General features: G+C 42.4%; 1 protein-coding gene across 6 annotated transcripts in view; it reads left to right on the top strand.

Moving 5' to 3' along the window:
* CNTN4 (contactin 4) overlaps positions 1-23,259 on the top strand; it is a 581,748-nt gene that overhangs the window by 41,920 nt on the left and 516,569 nt on the right. For all 6 annotated transcript variants that reach the window (XM_090021956.1, XM_090021955.1, XM_090021954.1 and 3 more), the window contains exon 2: positions 20,499-20,539. The gene's annotated coding sequence lies outside the window, so the exon portion shown is untranslated. The remainder of the gene's footprint in view (positions 1-20,498; positions 20,540-23,259) is intronic.

Below are 23,259 nucleotides of genomic sequence, written 5' to 3'. Positions count from 1 at the left end.
TATTTTTTGAGTGGCTGGGATTGGCAATACCATAAGCGTTTTCCTTTAATGAGGCCCAAGGGCAACATTCAATGTTTAAGTGAAATAGCTTAAGGCATGTGCCCATACCTTCCCTCTTTCCCCATGGAAACACCCTGCCTGATAAGGGCAGTTGAACTTATTTTAATATAAAGCATTTTACAGGGAGTTTTACCTTCAGCATGCAATCTATCTATGTACGCATAGAGGAGTACAGTAGTATCAAGTTCAGAGGGGTATTGTGAAGCGAGAAAACATTTTTAATGTCTGTCAGGAGGATAATATAATATGAGCTTTCATAAGCAGAGGGCTTACTTCATCAGGGGCTGTGAAGGGACTGCAGGAAGCAAAGCTGCTAAGCAGAAAGCAGTGAAGCATAGGGAAAAGAGGAGTGGCTCTTAGACAACAGAACTTAAAATGTGAACCTGCCTGGGAAACTGCAGAGCAAAAAACCATCCACAGACTGGATTGGGTTAAATGTTTTCTAAATGGAGATTATAATTGTCCTACTATCTGGATTAGGCTTTATAACCCCCCTCCAAGTTCCTCAATGAGTTAACTGCTTCTGCTTTGTGTGTTTTCCTTGCCTCTTTCAGCAGTGCCCCCTCTCTTTTTTTCTCCCCTTTCCCTACTGTTTGTATTGTGATTGAACATGCGGTGTGTGAGGGCCGACCGGTGAGAGGTTCTGATACTCAGGTGAGCACAACGATGGGGCAAGATGCAGCTGTCCCTCAACCGCAGGGATCCCTTGGGATCCTGCTGGTGGCAGCACCAGATGCTGGACCTGACTCGCTTTTCCGATCCTCTAAGGCAGATGTGAGGAAGGTGTGCCATGAGCCTGACATCAGGGAGTGTCTCCCCTGGACTTACTGCACATTGGACCTTTAGAAAAAAAACAAAAACAAACAAAAAAAACCCCCCTACACTTGAAGCTGGGAGCCCTAGACGCACTCCTGTGTGTTGGGTTTTTTTGTTTAAATTTATCGGCGCAGTCATGGAAGTGGCAGCTGAAGGGCTGGGCGCTCCCCACTTTGCAGCTGCTGGTGTTACTTCACAGTGTGGGAGCTCCCCACCCATGCCCTGCACTGTGGGTCCCAGTGCACAGGGGATTTTAAAGAGCATGCTTACAGCTGAGATGCTTTTTTAAAAATTCCCCGGGATAGATGGAAAGACTCCCTCATCTCTGGCTCCCAGCACCTGAGAAGCTTTAAAAAGCAGGCTAAGGTGCCTTTCCTGCTGGGGACTTTAAACCCCAAACCTGGTAGCTCTTGCTGAGCTGCTGGGGTGCAAAGGACCGAGGGTTTCAGTAGGGTTTAAAGTTCTCAATGGAGGAACTTTTGCCCCCTCTCCCTCAGCCCATGTCGGGAGCTTCTGATTTCCCTACGATCCACTGCCTGGCCAGAGCTGTTTTGACCAGGTCTACAACTGGACCTGGGGCTGTCTCAGCAAGGAGCAACAATCAGTGAATTGTCAGCTCCTCCCACTAGGGACTCAAACTGGCCTCAGTGCAGAGGATCGGGAGCTTTTGGCAGGTTTTAAAGTCCCCGGTGGAGCTGATTCTTCCCCCCTTCCCCCCCCCCCCCCCCCCCCCAACACCCTCAGTCTTAACAACTACATGTCCTACCCTGAATGTGTGGCATTGCAGGAGACACAGTTGTTGGGACTGGGGATCAGATTGCATTGTGCCATTAAATGAATGCATGCTAGGGGCCTGTGTGTTGGCAAACAAAAACTTCAGCATATACTTTCTTTCTCTGTCCTCCCACTCATTTGCTCTTCCTTCCTCGGTCACCCAGTCTGTTCGTCTTCATTTTCACCTGCATACTTGTTTGCTTCCTTTGCCGGTGTTCAGCCACCCACACACTCTCAATGAGGCCTTGGGAAGATGTGGGAATGCCCACTCAGTAAATGCATAGGCTGGGACTTCTCAAGGGGAGTTTGTTTCTTTCTGATACAATGAGGTGCCTTTCTGCAAATCCTAGCTCCACCACTTGAGTGGTTCAATCAATATCTGTAGATCAAGGCCACGGCATAGTTTTAGGAGAAAATCTGATGAATGTTGGCTTTCTACACGTCTCTGATGGTAAGATTCTCTCCAGATTCCAAGTACAATGATTACTATTGTATCTGCTTACCCATGAGAAACATTCAAAAAACCTTACAAGTCATGGATGCAACTATAGAAATATGTAAATAATAAAATCAAAGGTTTCTGAAACAAAAACACAGCTTTTATTATCAAGCCATGGATAAAATACAGGGTCAGGTAAGATTAATGATCAGACCAGGGTTGTTGCACAACACTAAGCAGCCCGCCTGTGGCTTGATCACAGAACAAATTAACTGCATGTCATTTCTTAGTTAACAAGTCTGTTGATACATGGAAACCTACCATTACATAACCAGTTTATTCAAACCACAAATCATTTAGTATATTATTGAATAAAGACTTTGAAATTGCAGATATTGGGCTCAGTCCCATTCTTAGTGGAAAAGAGTCAGTGACTTGCTCAGCCTGATTCAGCAAATCTAGAGTACAGGTCGTATCGACATGTTCCAACCTTGGTTCTCCCTGCCTGCCGCCTTCCCCCGTGCCTCTTTCAGTGCGAGAGCAGCAGAGTTGGCACTGACTTTTTCAACAATTGAATCTGCGTTTGTTAGAACTGGCTGGAAATGACCCTCCCTGGATAATGTTTCTAGTCTTCATCAAAATGGTTAATATTTGGTTTGGAGGCTCCTTTTAGTTCAGTGTTCAAATGGAAATGTTTTAAATGAAACATGAGTACTCAACAAAATGAAAACGTTTAAGAAAATCCAATTGTCCATAAAGCTAGTAGTAGGGGTGGTTTTTAATTTTTTTTTTAAGTGAAAAATGATCAAGCAGTCCAGATCATACTTTTTTTTCCAAATACAAAAGGTTAAAGATAAAAGTTCTCAATTGTTTTTGAAAATTGAAATTTAATAGTGTATTAATTAATCAAATTATACGTAGTATTAAATGTCAGTAATTTGATCATTATTTTAAGACTATGATTATTTTAATCGTATGAAACAATCAGTTTGAATTCAACAGCTAAACTCAGTTCTGTGTTTCAACAAAGCTGTACTTGCTTATCCCATAGCTGAATTTGGCTCGGAGCTTTAGTTCAAATGTGATCAGGTTTGTAAAGCCTCTTATAATGCATAAGCCCAAAGAAGCTGAATTAGAATTTGCAAAAGTTCTTAATTTGAGGCCATTTCTAACCTCTGACTGCCTGGCTTCATAAAACGTAATGTCCTCAACTACTTTGTGTATACGAATAAATATTTACCATACCTTGCATAATCTGATGACGTAGCCTTCCTACGTAGATGCCCAACTTCCATTTATCTACATGCACAAATTATCTTTAGACATTGTCTTGGTTGCTCCAAAGTGTTGTTTCTTTTATATTAACATGTGCCTGTGATCACTGTGGGTTAATTATTTGGAGATGGAGTAAGCGGGGGGGTTGGGACTTATGGGCAAACATTTTCATATTTGAAGGAGGCTCAGTGGTAACTATATTTCTCTGTGAAAAGAAAGCATCTTTTCATTTAACCAATCATGTCACAGTAGCCACAACAAATCTGTTCTAGTAATAATAAATGCTTGGCGAAACAATACAATTTAACCAACTGGCTATTTTGCCAGTCGGGCTGTGATTTTGAGTAAGTAGCACTGCTGCTAGTATATCAAATATTAAGCTGAACTGTCAGAGCTCCTTGGGCATATGCTTATGCAGGCAACAGCCAGCTGACTCTGCCTAGTCTCGCTAGACGGCGCTTGCTGTAACTTGTTGTGGGCATTAGCCAAAATCTGAAATGGGGCATGTGCTTCTGACCAAACTTGCCTGTAGATTTGTATGCTCTTCAGCTATGTCCTGGTTCTGAGCTTTGCAAGGTCCAGCTTTATTGCAGTACATAAGGTGGAAATGTTACTTAAGTCTAAGAAGTACAGAAATGAAACTGGCTAACTGAGTAAAACCTACAACTACAAATGTTAATAATCAGCTCAGAGCTAGAAAGGAGATGGCTACAAGTTCCCCCCCTTTCCCCTACCTGTCCCGGTGGCTTTAGACTGTTCTCCAAAAGTCCTCTAACCGTATGCTATTATAACAGTTGAAGTGGCAGGTACATTTGAAAATAAATAAACTTACTATTATCCAATGTCCTTTGCTTCCCTCGTCTACCACCACACCTATAGGTAGAACCTACCAAAATTGTAGTTTTCATGGAAACTGATTTTGGGTGAGCTCCGTGAAAAAGCACAGACTCCAAGTTTTTGGTGGGCTCCTCCTGCCCCCTCCCCCAAAAAAGCCTACCTTACTGAATCCTCATGCTTACTGAAAAATAAAATGCTGGCTCTTTAGGGAGCCAGCAATCCTTGTAACCAGCAGTGGGACTGCTGGCATAGCAAGATGGCTTCCACCCCTGCCCCTCACTGCTGATTGGCTGTGAGGGGGCCCACCCCACACTGATAAGTGGGGCGGGGTGGGGCCACACTGTGGACAACCCTCACAGCCAATCAGTGGTGAAGGGTGGGGCCACCAGGGCCCCTTGGCTGATCAGAGGTGTGGGAGGTGTCAGGCAAGGGGGAAGGGGCCGCCACATTAGGCCTGCAAAAATGGCTACCAGCCCCCGGGGTCTCCTGCAAAATTGCCTGGCAATCTCCTTGAGTTTGGTAGACTGCTATCTATGGGACATAAATGAGATGTTTTTCCAAAGTAAAAGAAATACTGAAGTGACAAAACTTAATTTTCTGCATATGCACATGCACATGCACATGCGAGAGCAAAACCTTCTATAATATACCGAGCATTCATTCCTGAGCTGTAACCTTGTGAGGCATTGTACAATGAAGTTGGTATTGTAGATGTTCTAGATACACAGTTTAAATCCATCTAGATTAGCTCAGACCTTCATCCTTATGAAGATGGAATTGCTACCAGAGAATGTATTCTGTATGTAGTCTCCCCAGTAAAGAACATTTTAAGCTGTCTAGGTCTGAATTGCCAAATCCTTCCCGGCCCCGCCTTACCTTCAAAATGTGTTCTAAAGCCTTGCATGCTATCAGGGTTGTACTACAATGGCTGAGAGCATGCAAAGTTGGGGGGGAGTACTGGGGAGAGGCGCTGGAACCTACGTTCTAGTGTTGGTTCCTTCTGCTGATCAGCTGCGTGACCACAGGCGTGTTACTCTTAGACCCCTGGCAGATGGTCAGTTAAAGGCACCATGGGATCTGATGCATGTTCCCAACAACTGCACTTCCTGCCATGCTGCATATACGTGGCAGGAGGCATGATTATGGGATTGGGCTTGAGATCCACATCGTGTTAGGCATCTCGTTAGTTACCTGAGCTTTCTTCTACATAGCTTTCCAGTATTGCATGAATCCCTGTGAAGAAACAGTATGACTGGAGTTATAGTTTCATAACACAAGGTTTCTGATTAGTGGCAGAATTGCATTGAACAATAAATCCCAAATACTGTCTCAAGGGGAGGGAGATTTATTGTGCCTCAGTTGCTAATGACATTCTTCCTTGCTTTGGAAATTTTCATGAGGCCTGCCTTCACTGTTGCTTTGTGCACAATCAATTTTATTATCATTTGGGATGGATCTAAATTTTCCCCCCTTTCTTACTTCCAGTGCACTGTTAAAGCAGACTGAATTCAGCAAAAAATATTCAGAGTTTTGTGCTAAACGTTTATTAAAGGCTTAAACTAAATAACATGTAAGCTATCAACTCAGGTTAGAAGGAGTTCCCTGGTTCCAAATGCAGCATATAACATCTTCTGAAGTCCATAATTCTTGCAAAATATTGTTGCCTTTCTGGACCAAGTGTTTAGCCAATATCTGGAGCTGTCAATTGTTTCAAATAGGAGGAGAAATTGATGTTCTGAATCAGCCATTTAATGCATTCTTGTTTGTGTTCCCATTGCTTATAAACAATTTTATTTCCCTGAATGCAATAAAGAACACAAATGGGCAGTTTACCTATTTAGAAATTAAAGTCTGCCTTTCCAGTGAATAGTACATACCTCAAAAGGCACACGTGCATGCCTGCCACACTTTTCCCCTCCTTCCCATGGGATGGGGAGGCAGAGCGCTGTGGGATATGGTCACTTCTTATAGATTCCCAGTTCTGAAAATGTTTCAAGGGGTTTTAATGGCTCATGTCCTGTATTAGAGCTTCACTTTGAGAATAACATTACTTTTTTTTTGTGCTTTTCAGTTTAAAATTAATTTAATATTTGATCCTCTAGCATTTTGATTAAAAATTAAATGACAGAGTTCACCCTGATCCCAATTTTCGTCAAATTATGAGCTTGTGAGGTTTGACACATTTTCCTTTCTACAACTGGGGAAGACTCCTTTCCTATGCCATAAGGATTTTGAGATTTAAAAATGCCAGTTGCTCTTTCAAGTCATCCATCAGTGTCCACCGCCCCTCCTTCTGTTGCACATGAGTCATGCAACAAAACAGGTGAATTGTAAGACTGGTAACAGAAGTAGGACTCCTGAAATATTAGAAATATATTAATCACTTTGGCTCACCAGTCCTACAATGTCTGGATCATCTAGCTTGGGTTCCCTTTTAGACACTGCTCTAAAAGGTGTCTCTGTAAGCAGATGGATGAGGAGCGGTGGGTCCACAGCTCACAGCTTGCAAAGAAACCTAATACCTGAGGCGGATGTGCTGGGCGAGAGGGGCACTTGGGGCCCGAGTGCCCCCCTCCCCCCAACAACAAAAAAAACTTGAAAAATGGGAGAATCAAAATTCAAAAATGGAAAAGATCTAATGATCTAGTCCACGGGGCTGAAAGATGCAGAATATGAGCCAGAGCTGTCCTGTGGAGGCCTATTGTCTGGCCAACAGTGCTGTGTGTTGGTCTCCACTCCACCCAGTGCAGCATGCACTGGCCACAGCTCCAGGTGCAGCATGCAGTGCACAGAGCCCTTCTGGCATGGGCTGCACAAGGCACAGGGCTAGTCTGGGCATGCACTACATGCAGTGCACTGGATCCAAGTCTGGTCTGGATCTAGCCCATAAGGCTAATTTAGTGCAGAAACCACATAAAGCAAATATCCCAAACCAGCCTAGGGCATGTGCTCTGTGTAGCCCAGGGCATAGGCTGTATGTAGCACATGCCCTGGACCAGCCTCATGTACTACATGCCATGTGTGGGGCCAGGGTTGGGGCCACCATATGCTGCGTGGGGTTCATGGGACTGGAGCCAGTGTGCAGTGCAGGCAGGTCATGCAGTCAGTCCAGAGTGCACGCTGCACATGGTGCCCAAGCTGGACCAGACCTCTGGGCTGGAACCGACGCATGGGGCCACTTGGTGGGCCTGATCTAGCCTGCAGATCAGCTCTGCATCCCTTGGTCAACCCATGGGGCCAGAGGAGTTTGACACCATTGATGTAGTCCATTCCCCTGCTAGCCAGTCCATTCCCCTTGGTATATGTTTTTCTTTCTGCTCCTGTACCCAAAGAAGAAATATGGGATTGCTATGAAAATGTCTCTCTATTGCACTTGTATGAGGTAACTCCTGAGCCACAGAACTCTAGGGCTAAGTATAGACAGTTGAAGAGCCTGAGGCTGAATCACTTCAGTCTTTTCAGGTTAGTTTAAGCTTCAGAGATTAAACTGACTAACAAGTGAACCCACATTTACTCTTGATTCAGGAAATGCAGCCACATGCCTCCAGTGGCTCAGGCCAGCAGTTGTGGGGGGTGGCGCTAGAGCACGTGTCTCTGGCACGTAGCCAGCATGGACTGTGTGTACCTCTCCTCCTGCTGCCCCCAAGGTCTCTGGGATTTGCAGTCCAGAATCACAACAGCAGGACTCTGCAGGGTTGCTTATCACTTCCTGCTTCCAGGTACCTGTGGGCTTTGGAGCAGTAAGTTTTTAGCAGGGCAGAGCATGTCTATACTCGGGGGAATGGGAATTTAACCCCCCTGCCTGGCCCCAGACCCCAGCAGGAGTTTGCCTGGGGGGGGAGGGTCCCTCCTTCCCTCCCCTCCCCCCACACACCCCTTTCTCTGCTGGAGCAGACAGCACAGCACAGTCCAGGGCTGGAAAGCATGCTGGGATGTTGGGGGACTCTGATTTAACTTGAACCAGGAAGAGGTCTGGGACACAAGTTTCACAAATGGGTTTGACCCAAATCAGTTAAGTCTGATATACTACATTCAACCAGGTTTATCTTAAACCAGTCTCAGCCATTTGGAAAAGTGGTTTATGTGCACTGACCTTCTGTTTGTTACAGGTTTAAACGAGTTTCTGATTGCTTAAACTGGTTTATGTGCAACTCCTACGTTACCAAGTGATACCACTTGCTTCTACGTCAGCTTTTGTCATTTTTTAAAAAATTTTAGTGGAGGAAAGAAACCATAATAAATAAAAACAATAGAACATCATAGCTCACTACCCTACACAGAGGATTTGCTACCATCTGTTATAACCCATAATCCTTTGTTTCCTCACAAAGTAGGCACTGTGCAAGATGTGCTAAATGTCTCAACAGCAAAAAATTTAAACATGCAAAGCACAACTGACTAATTTTATCAGCAGTGAAACTTCCATTTTTACCACTGCAGCCTGATGCATCATGTTAAATTATCTTTTGTGATAAGTGGCTAGGCTGATATACCGTATGCAAATAAGCAAAGAAACACTTAATCAGCAGTTCAAAGAGACTTGAGTATTATTCTCAGGCGAAGCAAAACAATTTAATGCATTTCATTACTTTTGCATTTCAAGTAGGAAGTGATGTACAAAAAGTGTCCTCTTCCAAGCTGAATTCTTTAGCAGTCACTTACTTCTGCTGACAGATACAATCTTCACTGTATTTATTACATAGCAAAATGTTTTCCAAAAATACAGCCTTTTAGATTTGCGCCTCTTTATATTTTCCATCCATTGGTGTATATTTCAGACCCTTTCAGTAGAGATAGGAGGCCCCATTGGAGAGAGAATTTCAGGGTTATACAGCTAATGTGTTCGGTGTTATGAATCAGCCTGTATCATGTATAAATATTTTTTTTGACACCTCTGCAAAGAATTCTGGTGTCTAAAGATGATTTTATTGTCAATAGGCAGTGAAGCAGGTCAATGTTCATTTCATTTGTGAAGCAAATGACATCAGGAAAATTACGTTATGAAACCTAAAATCCAATAGACATTTGTAAGGCCTTTCTCCAACTGAGAAGACCAATTGTATACTGCTACCCAAAAATAATATTTTCAGGGATTTAATTTTTAAGAAGTAATCAGCCAACTGAGATCTGTTTTTTTTTTTTTTTGACAATATTTTATCATTGAAGTTAAGTCTGTCAAACCCTGGAATAGTTACTGTGGCAATCTTGGACTTTGAATCCTCTTTTTCTTCTGTGAGATGGCTTACATTTACACAACGCATTTTGGCTCTCTCTAAACAATGTTTAGATGAACAGGAAAAGTGCTTGTGACAAATACATGCAGGATTTATATTTCAGCCTCTGAAAATTGTATCTCTTCAGTTTAGCTGCCATCATCAATCTGTTGTGTTAATGACAATGTATGAATTCATGAATAGGAGGGAAGCCAGGGATTCAAATATTTTTTTTTTCTGAGAGAAAGCTTCATAATTTATCAGCTGCAGCTGGTAGATGAGAAAAGCATGGTTTGTCTTTCAGGCAAGTTGATTATTTCCCTGTGCAGGCATACAAGCCAAACACAGTGTTTCTTTACTCCCCTTTTGAGGCTCAGCCCAGAGGCAGCACAGATTCCTGCATCCTTCCTCATAAGCAGGGCATATAGGAGTGCATGGCTCTGGTGCAAATAACACGGTGGAGCCGGCACTAGTTCTTGTGCATATGAAAAGTGGACTGCTTTCCCATGAGCAGGAAAGGAACCAGGATGTTATCTGTGACTTGGTCAAAATTCATGCCTTAGTGTGAGCAATGGTCACGTTTTACCCCTTGCCCTGTGTAGAATCATAGAAAATTAGAGTTAGAAAGGACCGCAGGAGGTCACTTAATCCAACCCCCTGATCAAAGCAGGGCCATCCCCAATTAAATCATCCCAGCCAAGTCATTGTCTACCTGGGTCTTGAAAACCTCCAAGGATGGAGATTCCACCATCTTGCTAAGTAACCTGTTCCAGTGCTTTACTACTACTTGTGAGAGTTTTTTTTCTTCCCTTAAATCTAACTTAAACTTCCCTTCATTAATCAAATTGTTGGTGTTGTTTATCAGGGGAATACACAACAACCCACTACCATAATGTAACACTTCTGAAAGGGTAAAACAAAAATCTAGACAAGGGGGTGAATACCATGTACTAACTTTTTAAAGAACCACCACACTTGGTGGTACACTTGAGTGCAGCCTGTGGCTACACAGGAGAGTCAGGGCTATCCTCTTGGGTGTTGTGCGGGGCTAGCCAGAGTGGAAGTTTGTGGGCTCCTTACCCTGAAGGGCTTCAGCCCTCCTACTAGGATACTGCCACTTCTCAGGAGTGGTCTAGCCCCAGGCTGTGGGCAAGGATGTTTGAACGCTCCCTGGTGCTTAGGGCACTGGCCTGGGAGGGGTGGAGATATCCTAGATTTCAGTTCCCTTATATGCTAGCTCTGCTATAAATGCACCTGCTGGAACAAGTCTCTCTGCCTAGTTTCTGAATGCCTTTGGGGTTCTTCTGAAGCCAGGCATCTAGCAGTTCTGCACGTGAACAGGAGCTGCAGGTGTACAGATAATTTCCAGCAGGGAGATGCCTGGATTCCATTTTTTGGGGGGGTCGGGGGAAGTTGGTATCAAGGTTAGGGATTGAATCAACCTATGGCTTGTATGATGGAGGTGGAAGGGTGGGCTGCGTTCTTCTACTGGATGCACACAATGATATTCTGGCACAGCTGAGGACTTGGAGCCCAGAGCTGTGCAATGGCACCCCCAGCGTATGGGACAGAAATTGTTATAACACGTTGCCTCAAACCACCAACATTGACTATCAGGCAGGCAGTGGGTGTGTGATGTTAACCATGATATTTGTCATTGGCAATCCTTCCCAGTCGAGAATGATCACTCCCACAGGTCGGGTAAAGGGTTATAGGTGAGTCTGTTGAGGACTATGAAGGCTGATCCTAGAGCCGTGGTCTCTTACAGATGCCACAGGTGGTGGTTAAAGAGAGGGTTGGCCCATGGATTTTCCAGTCTTGTTTCCTTTCCTTCCTTTTCTGTCTTTTTTTTTTTTTTTTTTTTTTCTGCCTCCAGGACAAGATGGTTTTCTCAAAGTAAGATGCACCTTTCCCCAAAGTAAGATGTACAAGGCATCACCATATCCTGGGTTAATTTGTCATGTCAATGCCATACTTCTTAATGTTTGCCTTGAAGCTGTTCTTGAAGTGTTTCCTTTGGCCACTGTGTATCCTTTGTCCTTGGCTGAGTTGGGAGCATAGCAGTTATTTTGATACTAACATGGCTAATAAAGATGAAGAAGACAGGGTAGAATTGCACCTTACAGAGTAACTGGATGTATTAGGTGCATATCTATCCTGTCTTCTGCCTGACTTCAGACCAACAAGACTACCTCTCTGCTAATAGCCCTGAACAGTATATACTGCAGGTATGTTTCAGATTATCTGAAATCTGTATTCAAGAGTTAAAATATAGTCTCTCTGTAATGGTCCACCTTGCCCCATTGAACCATGAGATTCCTTTCAGGAATCCTGATAAACTTTTTTCCAGGATCCCCTTTTCCAAGGAGCGTTATCAACAACAATACCTGTATAAGCAGCTCTCTCTAGAGCCCTTGAAGGCCACTTTCCAGCTGATGGGGCCCCTTTTTCTTTAGGGATCAAAGCCAACAGCCTATCTGCAGGCAACAAGGTTAGCAAAACTACCTCGTTCTTGCTCCTGGCTTTACAGTAAGGAATCTGAGAGAAATGGGTGAAGAAGGATGGTCTAGTGCAGTGGCTTTCAAATGGTGTTTATGGCAGAGCAGGCTGTGTTGCCTGACTCCCTGTCAGCTCTCAAAGCCCCTGAAGCCAGGGGTAGGGGCTGTGGGACAGAATAAGTGATATGAAGGGGTTCTGTGGTTTTAGTGGTTATGTACCAAATGGAATCAGGTCCACCTTTTTGGGACTTTCAGTGAGATCTCAGGTAAATCACTTAAGCCTTGTGAATCTCAAAGGGTGATAGATACCTAATTCTTATTCAGGCAATGGATGTTGGGCACCAAAATGCCTGTGAAGATCTAGGTCTCAGTATTTTTGTGCCTCTGTTCCCCACCTGTATAATGAGGATAATAACTTTTTCCCTAGTTCTCTTGGGCGATGAGAATAAACGTGTTGAGGATGTTTTGGACCAAGCAGCTAGCTATGCTAGATGTGAAATGCACCTGAACTTTCTGGGCCATGGCTCCTTTCTTCTGAGAATAGCAGCCTGCATTAATGTGTCAATATAAGCTCAACAGATAGAGTGCAATGTAAAGATTTCTACTGCCAGCAGACAAGATCAAATGTTCTCTAGGCTCTCATCAGCAGCTCCCAGTCGCCAACCACCAAAAAGCTGCTTTCACCTGAAAAATAGATTTTATTTTTTGTGCAATTAAACAGTAGTTCTGTGAAATGAAGCGGTGTCTTTTTATTTTTCTCCTGAAGTGATTTTTCTCTTGAAATGTGTGCTTTTTCTTTTTTTTTTTTTAATATATAAAATGAAGATCACTTGACAATGAATCTTTTTTCATTTTTTGGAAAACACAGCTGAGAGAACAAAACTCAGGAGTGCTGACTGGGGAGTTGCGTTAAAGGGATGTCATTCCTGTTACCTTTTGAAACAGCTTTATATCTGCATTCTGAAGTTCCTTACAGTGATCTGTAGAGAAGGGTTACAGAAAATCCTGAGCAGCTTATAGCTTTAATTCTTCTTAATGTAATGCGTTTTACAGTATCATCTATAAGAGCACTATGTAGTCTCATAGCTGTGAATTCTGGCATATTCTTCAACGGGGTATGACGTGAGTGTTCACGTTGACTGGAAGCTGTGACTCTTTTAAAAAGCAAAATTGCTTAAGGGTTGCTGAGTGTTAGGTGGTAATGTAGTTAAAATGCATTAGTTTTTTAAGTGTAGAAATCTAGGTTCAATGTGGCTTGTAAGGATACAAGCACAGTTACTTTAGTCACCACCTTTTAAACATGTGTCTACTGGAGCACTCTGCTGCTTGGTAAATTTTAGGTGGATGAAACAATTGTTCGTAAAATGGAAGTACTCTAAACTTGTCCTTCTTCCCTTTTTTCCTGAGGTGGCACATTCCTTAAAATACATTTTTCTTTAAATCATCATAGAGGCAATGATTCTGTTTGGCACTAAAACTTCTTGAAACTTTGAAAAGCTACTTTCTACTCTCTAATATTTTGATAGAATGGAGAGTGGTGCGTGTGTGTTCACACACACGTTTCCCTAAGAGATGATGCTCCTGGATTTGTTTGCAGTGGCTAGCAGGACAAGACGGTAGCATGTGATAATTCTTTGGGGGACTTTTTCTGAGGGAGATGCTTTATTGGAAAAATCCTTCTAACTTGTGAAAACTGAATTTGTTAACAGGGATGTACTGCTTTAAATTAAACCTCAATTCTCAACTGCAGAATTGAGAGAGACAGTGGTCCTTGCACTCAACTGGGATGTGAGGCCAGGTGCAGACATTACACTTCTTCTGGCTTAGGTGTTTGGAAACTGGTCTAAACTTGTAACAGAACGGAAGTTGGGGGCATGTAGACTGGTTTCAAAATGGCAGAACCCAGTCTAAGATGGACCTCGATGGATGCAGTACCAGACTTAACTGATTTAGGTTAAACTAGTCTATTGAAGTTTTGTCTGAGATCCCATAGTGAATTGCATTAGTTTACTGTCCTACAGCATCCCAGGTGCCCCTCGCTTATCTGCAAGGGTGGCGTGCTCATCTGCTCCAGGCAAGCACTGGGCCAGCCCTGCCCCCAGGCTGTAACAGACAGGAGCCAGAAGAAGCTCCGTCTCTCTCTGCTCCCTGGCAGGGGGGGAAATAGAGGTCTCTGACTCTGTCCCAGCCCCCCCCCCCACAGTCAGCACAGTTGGGTGGGGCATGTGGTGTGCCCTTCCTCACCGTCTGATCAGCCACACCACCCATCAGCTATCAGTGGCAAAGGGGTTAAGGGGACAGAAGGCAAAGACCCCCCCAGGTGCCCCCCCCAGCTATTCTGGCTGGGTGTGGGGGGCCAGGACCACATGGTAAGGGGATCTGCTCCCCCCACAGCTACTACTCAGCACTACTAAGAGGCTTTTGCCTGTACCTGTCATCAACAGGGCCAGGCAGTGGGTCCCACCTCTACCAGTGCTGGCTTGTTGGGAGAGCGGGGTCTTCCCCTGCACCAGCAACAGCCAGGCCTTACCACCCCAGTTGAGAGGCTGCCACCTATGGGGGTGTCCCACGCACCCTGGGGCTGAGGGATCGGTGCTGTGTCAATCTCTCCACCCTGGGGGTGTGGGGGAACCCCTGCAGCTGGAAGGTTTCATAGTTTCATTGTTATTAGTGTCGGAAGGGACCTATTAGATCACTGAGTCTGATCCCCTGCCCTGGGCAGAAAAGCGTGTTGGGGTCAGATGACCCCAGCCAGGTGTCTGTCCAGTTTCCTGTTAATACCTCCAAGGAAGGGGACAGCACCACCTCCCTTGGGAGCATATTCCATATTTTGGCAGCCCTCACTGCTTTTTCCTGATGTCCAATCTGAAGTTGCTGTCTTTCAGTTTGTGGCCATTATTTCTAGTTACCTTGATGGTAAACATTGTATCCTTTTATTTCTTGCTGCCCCCCTGATGAGTTTGTAGGTGGCCTTGAGATCACCACCTCACAGCCTCCTCTTGTGGTTGCCACACAGGCTGCTTTTCTCCCCCGGACCCTGGGGGTTTTCTGCAGCCCTGGGTGGGAAAGATTGCTACTGCAGATGTGGCACTTGCAATCCTTAGGCCTCGGAGTTTTTCACTGGGCCTTAGCCCTGCCCCCCCTGCCCCCCCATGAGCCAACCAACACAGCTGGGGGTGAGGGGGGAAGCTTGAGACTGGGCTGGGATAGCCAGTCAGGGGTGGCTCAGCTGCACGGTGGTGTGTTCGAGTGCCCCCAGCCTGTTGTCCTTGGCCAGTGCAGGCACCCTGCTTCCCTTTCCTCTTCCTCCCCATGAAAAGCAGAATGTGTCTTCTGTTCCCTCCCAACCTAACCTAGGGCACTTAGAGTAAAGCTCAACATTTTAGAGCACTTCCCCATCAGGCTTTTCAAATCTCTGTACTTAGCCTGAGAGATCCAGCATTAAGTTTCTGCTGCAGTGAATATCTCTTTAAGTCAAGCTGGTGCACAACAGGAGATATTGAGACCACCCACCCCAGAACAGCTAGTAGATTGGGGGTGGAAGAATCAGAACTTGATTCTAATCAAGTCCAGATTCTAATGAACTAACCATCAGGCTACATGGGTGGCAGTGGGGGTCAGGTTCCCCTCTTCAACCCACCCCTCATCCCCCAAGAGAAAGAAAAAACCCAACTTTAAAAGGGTTCATTTTCTTTTTCGGTTATCTTATATTTTGTTTTTGTTTTTTTTCTTGAGGGTGAGGTCTCCCTTGACCTCATGTAGAACAGTGGGGAAAAAAGAAATGTTTAAGATGTTGCATAGGAAAGCTATTTACCCCTGAGATGCATTACACAATCATCGCCCATCGCTCAAACGAGCTGAAATAGCTGTAGGAGCAAATGGTTAAAGACTACAAGTGGAGAAAGGTGAAGAATTAAGCTTGTGACATTTCTTGATTTCTTGATTCTGGGTGCATGAACACTTCATATAAGGTCTAGAGGTTTTTCTGCAGGAGATGTATATTAACAGTCTCTCACAAACAGCATTGAAATGATTAGACAGCAGTTCAGTGCCAGGGAAATAATAAACGCCGGTGATATATTGTGATCCCTTCAGTTTTTCTACCTTACACATCTTTCATCATTCTTCTTTTCTTTTTTAAACTGAATCTAAATGTGTTTTTATACTTGCATCTGACTAGTTAGTCATCTTTTTGCCACTCAGGTATCTTATAAAGTGTCATGGCCCTCTAGGGCTCTTTTATGGAAAAGGTATCTGTAGAAGGAAATACATAAACATGACTCCAGTGCTGGAACAAAATAAGAAGATACCTGAGGTGAGCTGCTGTTATGTTTTGAATGTCTGCACTGGAAAAAAGACTGTGAAACATTTTGGGCATTGGTCTGTTTCTAGGCAAAATGAAATGTTATTTACAAAAAAATAACCTTAGCACCTATTTAACTCAGAGGGTATAAATGGGTAAATTAGTTGAAAAGGGGAGCGGGGTGGAATGGAAAATCAATCTATGTAAATGCAAAAGACTTCCTCTGATATTTCAGTGACTTTCTGGCACTTGTTAAAAGAGCGCAGGCTTAAGGGAGATTTTATGAAAGGCTCCAAGTGAACTTGGACATTTAGCTCCCTTTGACTTTTGGTAGCAATGTCTCTTTAGCTGTGTGCATGAAGGTAAAATGCTGAAAGAACGTTGTGCACCAAAGGGTGCCTGACTCTGCATTTCAGATTCTGTTAATTAATACACGTACCTCTGAGTCGCTAGTTCACACATCTACGTAGGAGTCTGGTTCTGACGAACATTTTAATGACCAGGAATGTGTCTCTTACGACTGAACTTGTGACTGGTCTATTACAAAGTTTTCATTAGCATGAGGCTAGGATGCCTTTGGCTTTACCACCAATGAATAATGTATTCATTTGAAATTTGTGAAAATTTAGACTATATGCCATCAAGTGACTCTTTTTAACACTGGTGCCCTTTCATATAGAGATGGAAAATGGAGAAAACCTTTCCAAAGGTATCTCAAGGTCACAAATTCCTCTCAAGGAACAGTTATTTTTTTATCAAGACATGCATGTATCTTGGGAGTAAGAGTTAATTCTCAAAGGTGCACCCTTTGGCTCTACTACAGTGTTTAACAATGATGACGAAACATTAATGCTGTCACTGCCTTAATCACAAGAGAAATGCTTCTAAGAAATGTTTCAGGCTGTTTCTGAGACTGATCTCTAAAACAACAGAAGTGGGGGATGGGTTAGGGTTTGATGGAACTGGACTAATTTATGTGATATCAAAAAGAAGAGCTAACACTGGGAAACCACAACCAAAAACAAACAGTGGGGAGAAAAGAGAACAAAGGAATGAAAACATATAATGTCTGAAAATCAAGTGGTAGTAACTTCAGACAACAAAACTGACTTACGTGAAGCTCGGTATTTCAGCTTTAATGCAGGAAAAATCCCAAGGAAGTCCAAAGCGTCTTGTCTACATATTGTTAGGGGGCTTTTTTGAAGTGTGAGTTATTTAATATTGCTGTAGAAGATTATGCTTAAGTTTATTTTAACATTTGATCAAACTACTAAGTACAGCTTGACTTAATTTTATCATTTTAACTTTTAAGATAAAATTTCATGTTTTAGATATTTTTTTTAGGGCATTCAGGTTCTCCTGAATGTGGTTTCTGTTAAAGAGATGCTGAACTTCTCTGGGTTTTGGCTCATGTTTTGATTTCAGTTATGTTTGTGTTACTCCAGATGTAAGCCAATATAAACAGGATGAGAATTAGCCCCCTCAGCTTGATTATGAGAGAGAATTCTAATCAATCGGTCTGTCATCCGTATCTAAAGAAACTTTAAATGCAGATTTGTTTAAGAAATGGATACGGCATTAATTGATTTCGTGTTTTTTTTTGATATCCAGGGACTGATTCTTAATGGGGGTGAAGCGATTCGGGGACATTTTAGCCTACACCGCTGGGTCTTAATCAGGGAGCCATGGCACCCTGGGTGCCTTGAGATCCTTTGAAGAATGCCATAGAGTGCTATTGGATGTTAGCATTGCTAGGTTTACAAACATGGTTCACCAGATAAATCTAGAGATTTCAAATAGAAATCCATAGCTGTGGTCTCTCTGAGTTGTTTGCTGCAGAAAAATTGTTCTATTATTTTGTCACGGTCAAAAAAAAAAAAGGGGGGGGGAAACTAAGGGCTGGCATTTTTTCAGGGGTGCCTTGAGTCTATCCGGGGTTGCCTTGAGTCTAAATAATTGAAAACCACTGATCTATACAAAATTGGAGCTCTCAAAAGGGAAGTGAATCGCCAGGTAGAATTTGGCCCAGCATATTCAAGAAAGCAAAGTAACAATTCCACTGGCATAAAACCCTTCCATTTAATTTTGAAGTCTAATTAGACAGAGCACCAAGTGTCAGATATTTATCTGCTTGATATCCAGCATTGTGCTTACTTCAGTGAAGCTCCATCTGGCTCTGGCTCACTTGAAACCTGCTCCTTCTCTGAATGTTGTTTCTCTTTTTGGATGTCTCAGAGCTTCTTTGCTGGATTCCACATGCTTCCTATCAAGTCATTTGTGCTTGAACTGGAAGAAAAGTCTTCCCTCCAGCAAGTCTGGATGAAAGCTAGTGCTGTGCAAAATCAAAGATCTGCCAGTAAACCCAGTAAGCTGTTCCCTGTTGCAGTTTATGAACATGACTCTCAAACATTGGCTGAGAAATGTCACAATCAGGCCTCATTAAAAACTCTAATTGCATGTGTGCGCTACATATTTGTAAAACGTGCCCATAATGTTTCTATACAGAAGCCGTAACATATAATTCCCTAGCACAAAATTACAGCCAGTGAAATTGTTTGATAATCTACAAAGTAATTTAGAGCCTGATCTTGTTCCCAGTGACTTCAGTTGTAGGCTTGCCACAGATTTTGGTAGGAGCAGGAATGGGCAGTTCTAGGCTAGGGACAGACATTACACACAAACTGGTTTCAGCCATTTTCAAACTGGTTTATGTACACTGAACATCTGCTCTGTTACAGGTTTAAACCAGTTTCTGATCACTTAGACCAGTTTAAGAGACCTTGTACACGAAGGTGCCCACACCTTCATGTGGGATTTAGTGCCATGCTATGATGAAGGCGAAATCTTCAAGTCAACATCAAGGTTTAGCTATGAGCCTAAACTGGTATTTGTTGTCTCGAGTCAAGACTGAGTGCAGAAACGAATGGGAATTAGCTCTAAAATGAGTATTGGGAGAAAATACAATACTAAATTGAAATGTTAAAAGTTTACATAAATAAGATGAATAGCTCTGCTGGTCAATCTGCCAAATGTGGTTAGTATTCACAAACCAAACGCCAAACAAGTGAAGGTATAAATGTAAGAATCAAAATTTAAATGCAAAGTGATGTCAATAATCAAGCAATATTCCCACAAATACACATATGTTCTGAATTGTAATGTTGCCTTTAAAGGCCACAAACAAAAACAATACCAAAAGCATCTTTAATAAGTCTGAGGTGCCCTGTTATCAGCAAAGGGTAGATTAAACAGTATATACACTAAGTTAAAAACCAGTAAACAAGGCCGAGTGCTGTACTAGATTTTTCCATTGCATGATTAACAGCTTCCTTCTACTTGAAGTAATTCCGTCTCTTGAACAGCTCTCGGCAATGGCATGCTATTCTCAGGCCTACCACTCACTGAACTCAGTCACTTACATTAGAGTTCAATAATTCTACCTGTGGCTATTTGAACTTAAGCTTTCAGCTGCCCGGACTTGACTGTGGGCTGAACAAGCCCTTTCTCTCTGCCAAACCATCTGAGTAAAACCTCAGCTGCACAAATGTTCTTTGTCTGCCAAATCCAGCAGACTCTCTCTGCTTGCCCAAATAGGATTCTTGTTTCTTGGCTGCACAAGATAGTAACTCATGGATTACAGACCACCAAAATAAGCAGACTGTTCACCCCGAAGTTTAGATTTCTTAAACAAAGTCTTTAGATCGTTCTACCTTGCAGCCCATCCAGTTCCCAGAAGTTATAAATTAGTCAGCAGTTAGTCTATTAATCCAAACTACTACATATTCAAATTTTGACTGACGAGACGAATTCAACTAAGATCAAAGGAAAACTTCTGAAAAATGGAAACTATACGACAATTTATTTGTTTACAATACACTAACAAAGGTCTAGCCATCGGACATGCAGGAACCAGTTGTTTGGTAAAAGGTACATTTGTAGAACCTTCCGTGCGTATGGAACAACAAAGAAATATCCACCTAAACGTGATTCAAGTATAATGGAAGTGTACTTCCCTAGGCTGCGATTCACAAAGATGGAACATCTATTGTGTTTGCATTCTCGGTAGTTGTTTTATTTGCAAGTCGTTGTAATATTTTTATCTTCCACTGTACTTTGAATGGTTAACCTGTATGTCCAAACTGTTTGTAACAGAAATTAAGTTTATGTTCTGTTGTCTACTTTTGAAGAGCTCTTATTTTTAATAAAACCATTTAATGCTAAGAATAAAGATTTTGGCAATTTAAAAAATCAACATGACTTACATTCTGTATTTGTCCTTGTAGGTGATGCTGAATTAAATCAAGACTGTGTACCATGCACTGGAGTAAGTACAATTTTCTTTTATATAGATATCAATTCTTCACTTTTCTGCTTCATGTTTTCAGCACAGTTTCTAAAGCAACTACATTGATAATATCTTAAGTGAAGAGATTCCACCTTAAAGGTTGAGTGGGGAAGTTCACTTTTTGTCTACCATTGTTAAACAGAATAGGGTCAAATTCAGGTGCAATTTTTGAGTTACAGTTCATATCTCATACCAGAACTAGAAAACAAAGTCCAAGTAATTAAACAAAAAGTTTAACTTCATTTGCATCTCCCATTTGTTATATATTTATTATGGAATGAACTTCTCATCAAAATTGTATTCAGTGTCTTGGTTTCGATTGTTTTCCTACAATTTCGCTGCAAGTCTTAAATTTAGCTGTTAATACGTTACTGAGAGTACAGATTGGGTGAGTCTGTTTTAAGTGATTTAAATTTAAATCGATGGTCTTCAGTGATTTTCATGCGCAACTTTGACATCCAGGTTTGGAAAATCTGGGAAAATATTTTTCTAGTGTGGGGGTGAGATTTTGCTGTACGTGTATGTGATTTTTGTCTTGCCTGCTAGAGCTCCTTTGACTTCATTACTATAGGATCAAACCTGAAATCCAGATTTCATTGTGAAATGTACTTAGGGCTCAAGGCTGCTCCCACTGAAGGCAAGAGCAGCAGGATGAGCATTGTATATAGTAGTTTGTTTCGTGTCGGATATTACATAATCTCTGTTCCCAGGTTTATTCATTGTCTGTTTGTGTGCTTGTTTACTTTACCTAACTTTGATGTTGCATACATCTGCACAAGTAAAATTGATACCCAATAGGAGGACTCATAGTAGTAGTTCCTATATTCTGTACATGTCTTTAAGAGTATTTAAAAAGAAATATGGAAATCAATTAATAATCTATTGAAACCAGTTCTCTTGTGTCTTTTAATCTTGGTTTTTATTACTCTATCTGTACTGAGTGGTTGCAGATGGCACATCGTTAAAAATTTTTTTTCTCAATTGTTCTCCTTTTCTAGATTTGAATAATGGAAATGTTTCTCTTGGGTTGTTTGTGTGTTGCATAGCATGCTAATTGAAGATTTTCTCTCTTTTTTTGGAATTAGAGATGACAATGGATGATATAAATGATGTTGTTCTGTTAGAATTGGACCTGCTCCCTTTCAAACTGGCAGAGCTATGTAGATTTAAAAAAATATTTATGATAAATTTAGCTCTGCAACCTATTCCTTTAGTTGCCTGAAAGGGAGAATGCATTATTTGTAGAAAACTATTATTCAGAAAACTCTTGGTCTATTCCAGCTGTGCAGTTGGTCCAATAACACAACAGATAACACAAGAGGCAAACATTCTTATGGGTATTCCCAAATATAATCCTATAATATATTCTTACATTGATTCCCACAATCCTTCCTCCTTATGATCTGTGAGATGGGGATACTAATACCTATCTCCTTTTGTAAAGTGCTTTTTCTACTGCTTTCTATCAGCAGATTTAAGAGTTAGGTGGCATTGTGATTAATAATGGGAGGTTTGCTTAAATAAGGAAAGTAGGCTTTATATCCTAGAATATCTTTTTCAGGTAACAAACATTTCTAGGCGGTCTTTATTTCCCCTTAAATCTTCTTCTTGAATATCAAGTTAATGTTTAAAAGGTTGTAGAACAACACTATGCACTATTAGTGTGACTTGCAGACACCTACGGAACAACTGTTGTGTTTGCTTACCTTGTGTTTAGCAATGCTGTAATAGGTATTTTTACATGAATACTCTTTTGTTTCTCCTTGTATATGATGTCCAGGAAAAAATTGTATAGTTCTCCATTATATAAGATAAAATCCTGTATTTTGAGAGACAGATGTAGTAAATTCATATAAAAGCTAAGGCTTTGGGGACAAATCTCCCAAGGAACTTGTGATGCCCAAATTTTCCAAAACTAATGCCTCACTTTTTAGGTACCTAGGGTCCCCATACAATGCATAGGTAGAGACCACATATGGACTTCCTGTTTCTACCAGGAGAAGTGCCACTTGCATACAGATGTTCTAGCTTACAACCATTTGTCCTCTGGGGGAAGGCGGGATAAGCTGATTCCAACTGGATAGAAGTTGGTCCTGGGAGAATAAACTTCTGCACACTTTCCTGAAGCTTAACTCTTCCCAGGGATCAGGAGGAATGGAGCCACAGGGAAAAGCTCCCATCTCTTCTAGAGACTAGGATTACCCTGGGTTGGAGATGGCACAGGGGTGGAGACTGGGAGAGGAGGGGAGAAGCAGCCACCAGCTGCTGCCCTCTGGTTCCTCGTGCATTTGATTCCCCGGCCTGAGAAGTGGGCATGAGGTACTGGGAGTCGAGTGTAGGTAGCAGTGCCATCCCCTTCCTGCTTCTCGCTCTGGAGGGTTTGCTGTGTTGCTGGGATGGTAGGATCAGAGCAGCCAGCGCCTTCTCCAAACTGGGATCACCCCAGTTTCAGGAAGGTGCAAGAAGCAGGGGAGAGAAGACGGTTGCAGACTGAATGTTTGCACTGCTCCCTCTCCTGGAATTGTTTCTGGTGGGGGGAGGAGAAGGGGAGAAAAAACAAACAAGCCAAAAAAATGCTTTGCAGCTCCTGAATATGTCTACCCATTGGTCTGATTATATTCCCTTTAATTTAATGTAACACTTCATAAACTTTTGTGATAGAAATGTGGTTTTCTGTGGTATGTTAGGTAAACAAGACG

Source organism: Crocodylus siamensis, chromosome 11 (genome assembly GCF_052110815.1).
Source record: "Crocodylus siamensis isolate JL-2025a chromosome 11, ASM5211081v1, whole genome shotgun sequence".
NCBI lineage: Eukaryota > Metazoa > Chordata > Crocodylia > Crocodylidae > Crocodylus > Crocodylus siamensis.
The sequence above is the reverse complement of the archived record's forward strand: the minus strand, read 5'-3'. Positions and strand labels throughout refer to the sequence as shown.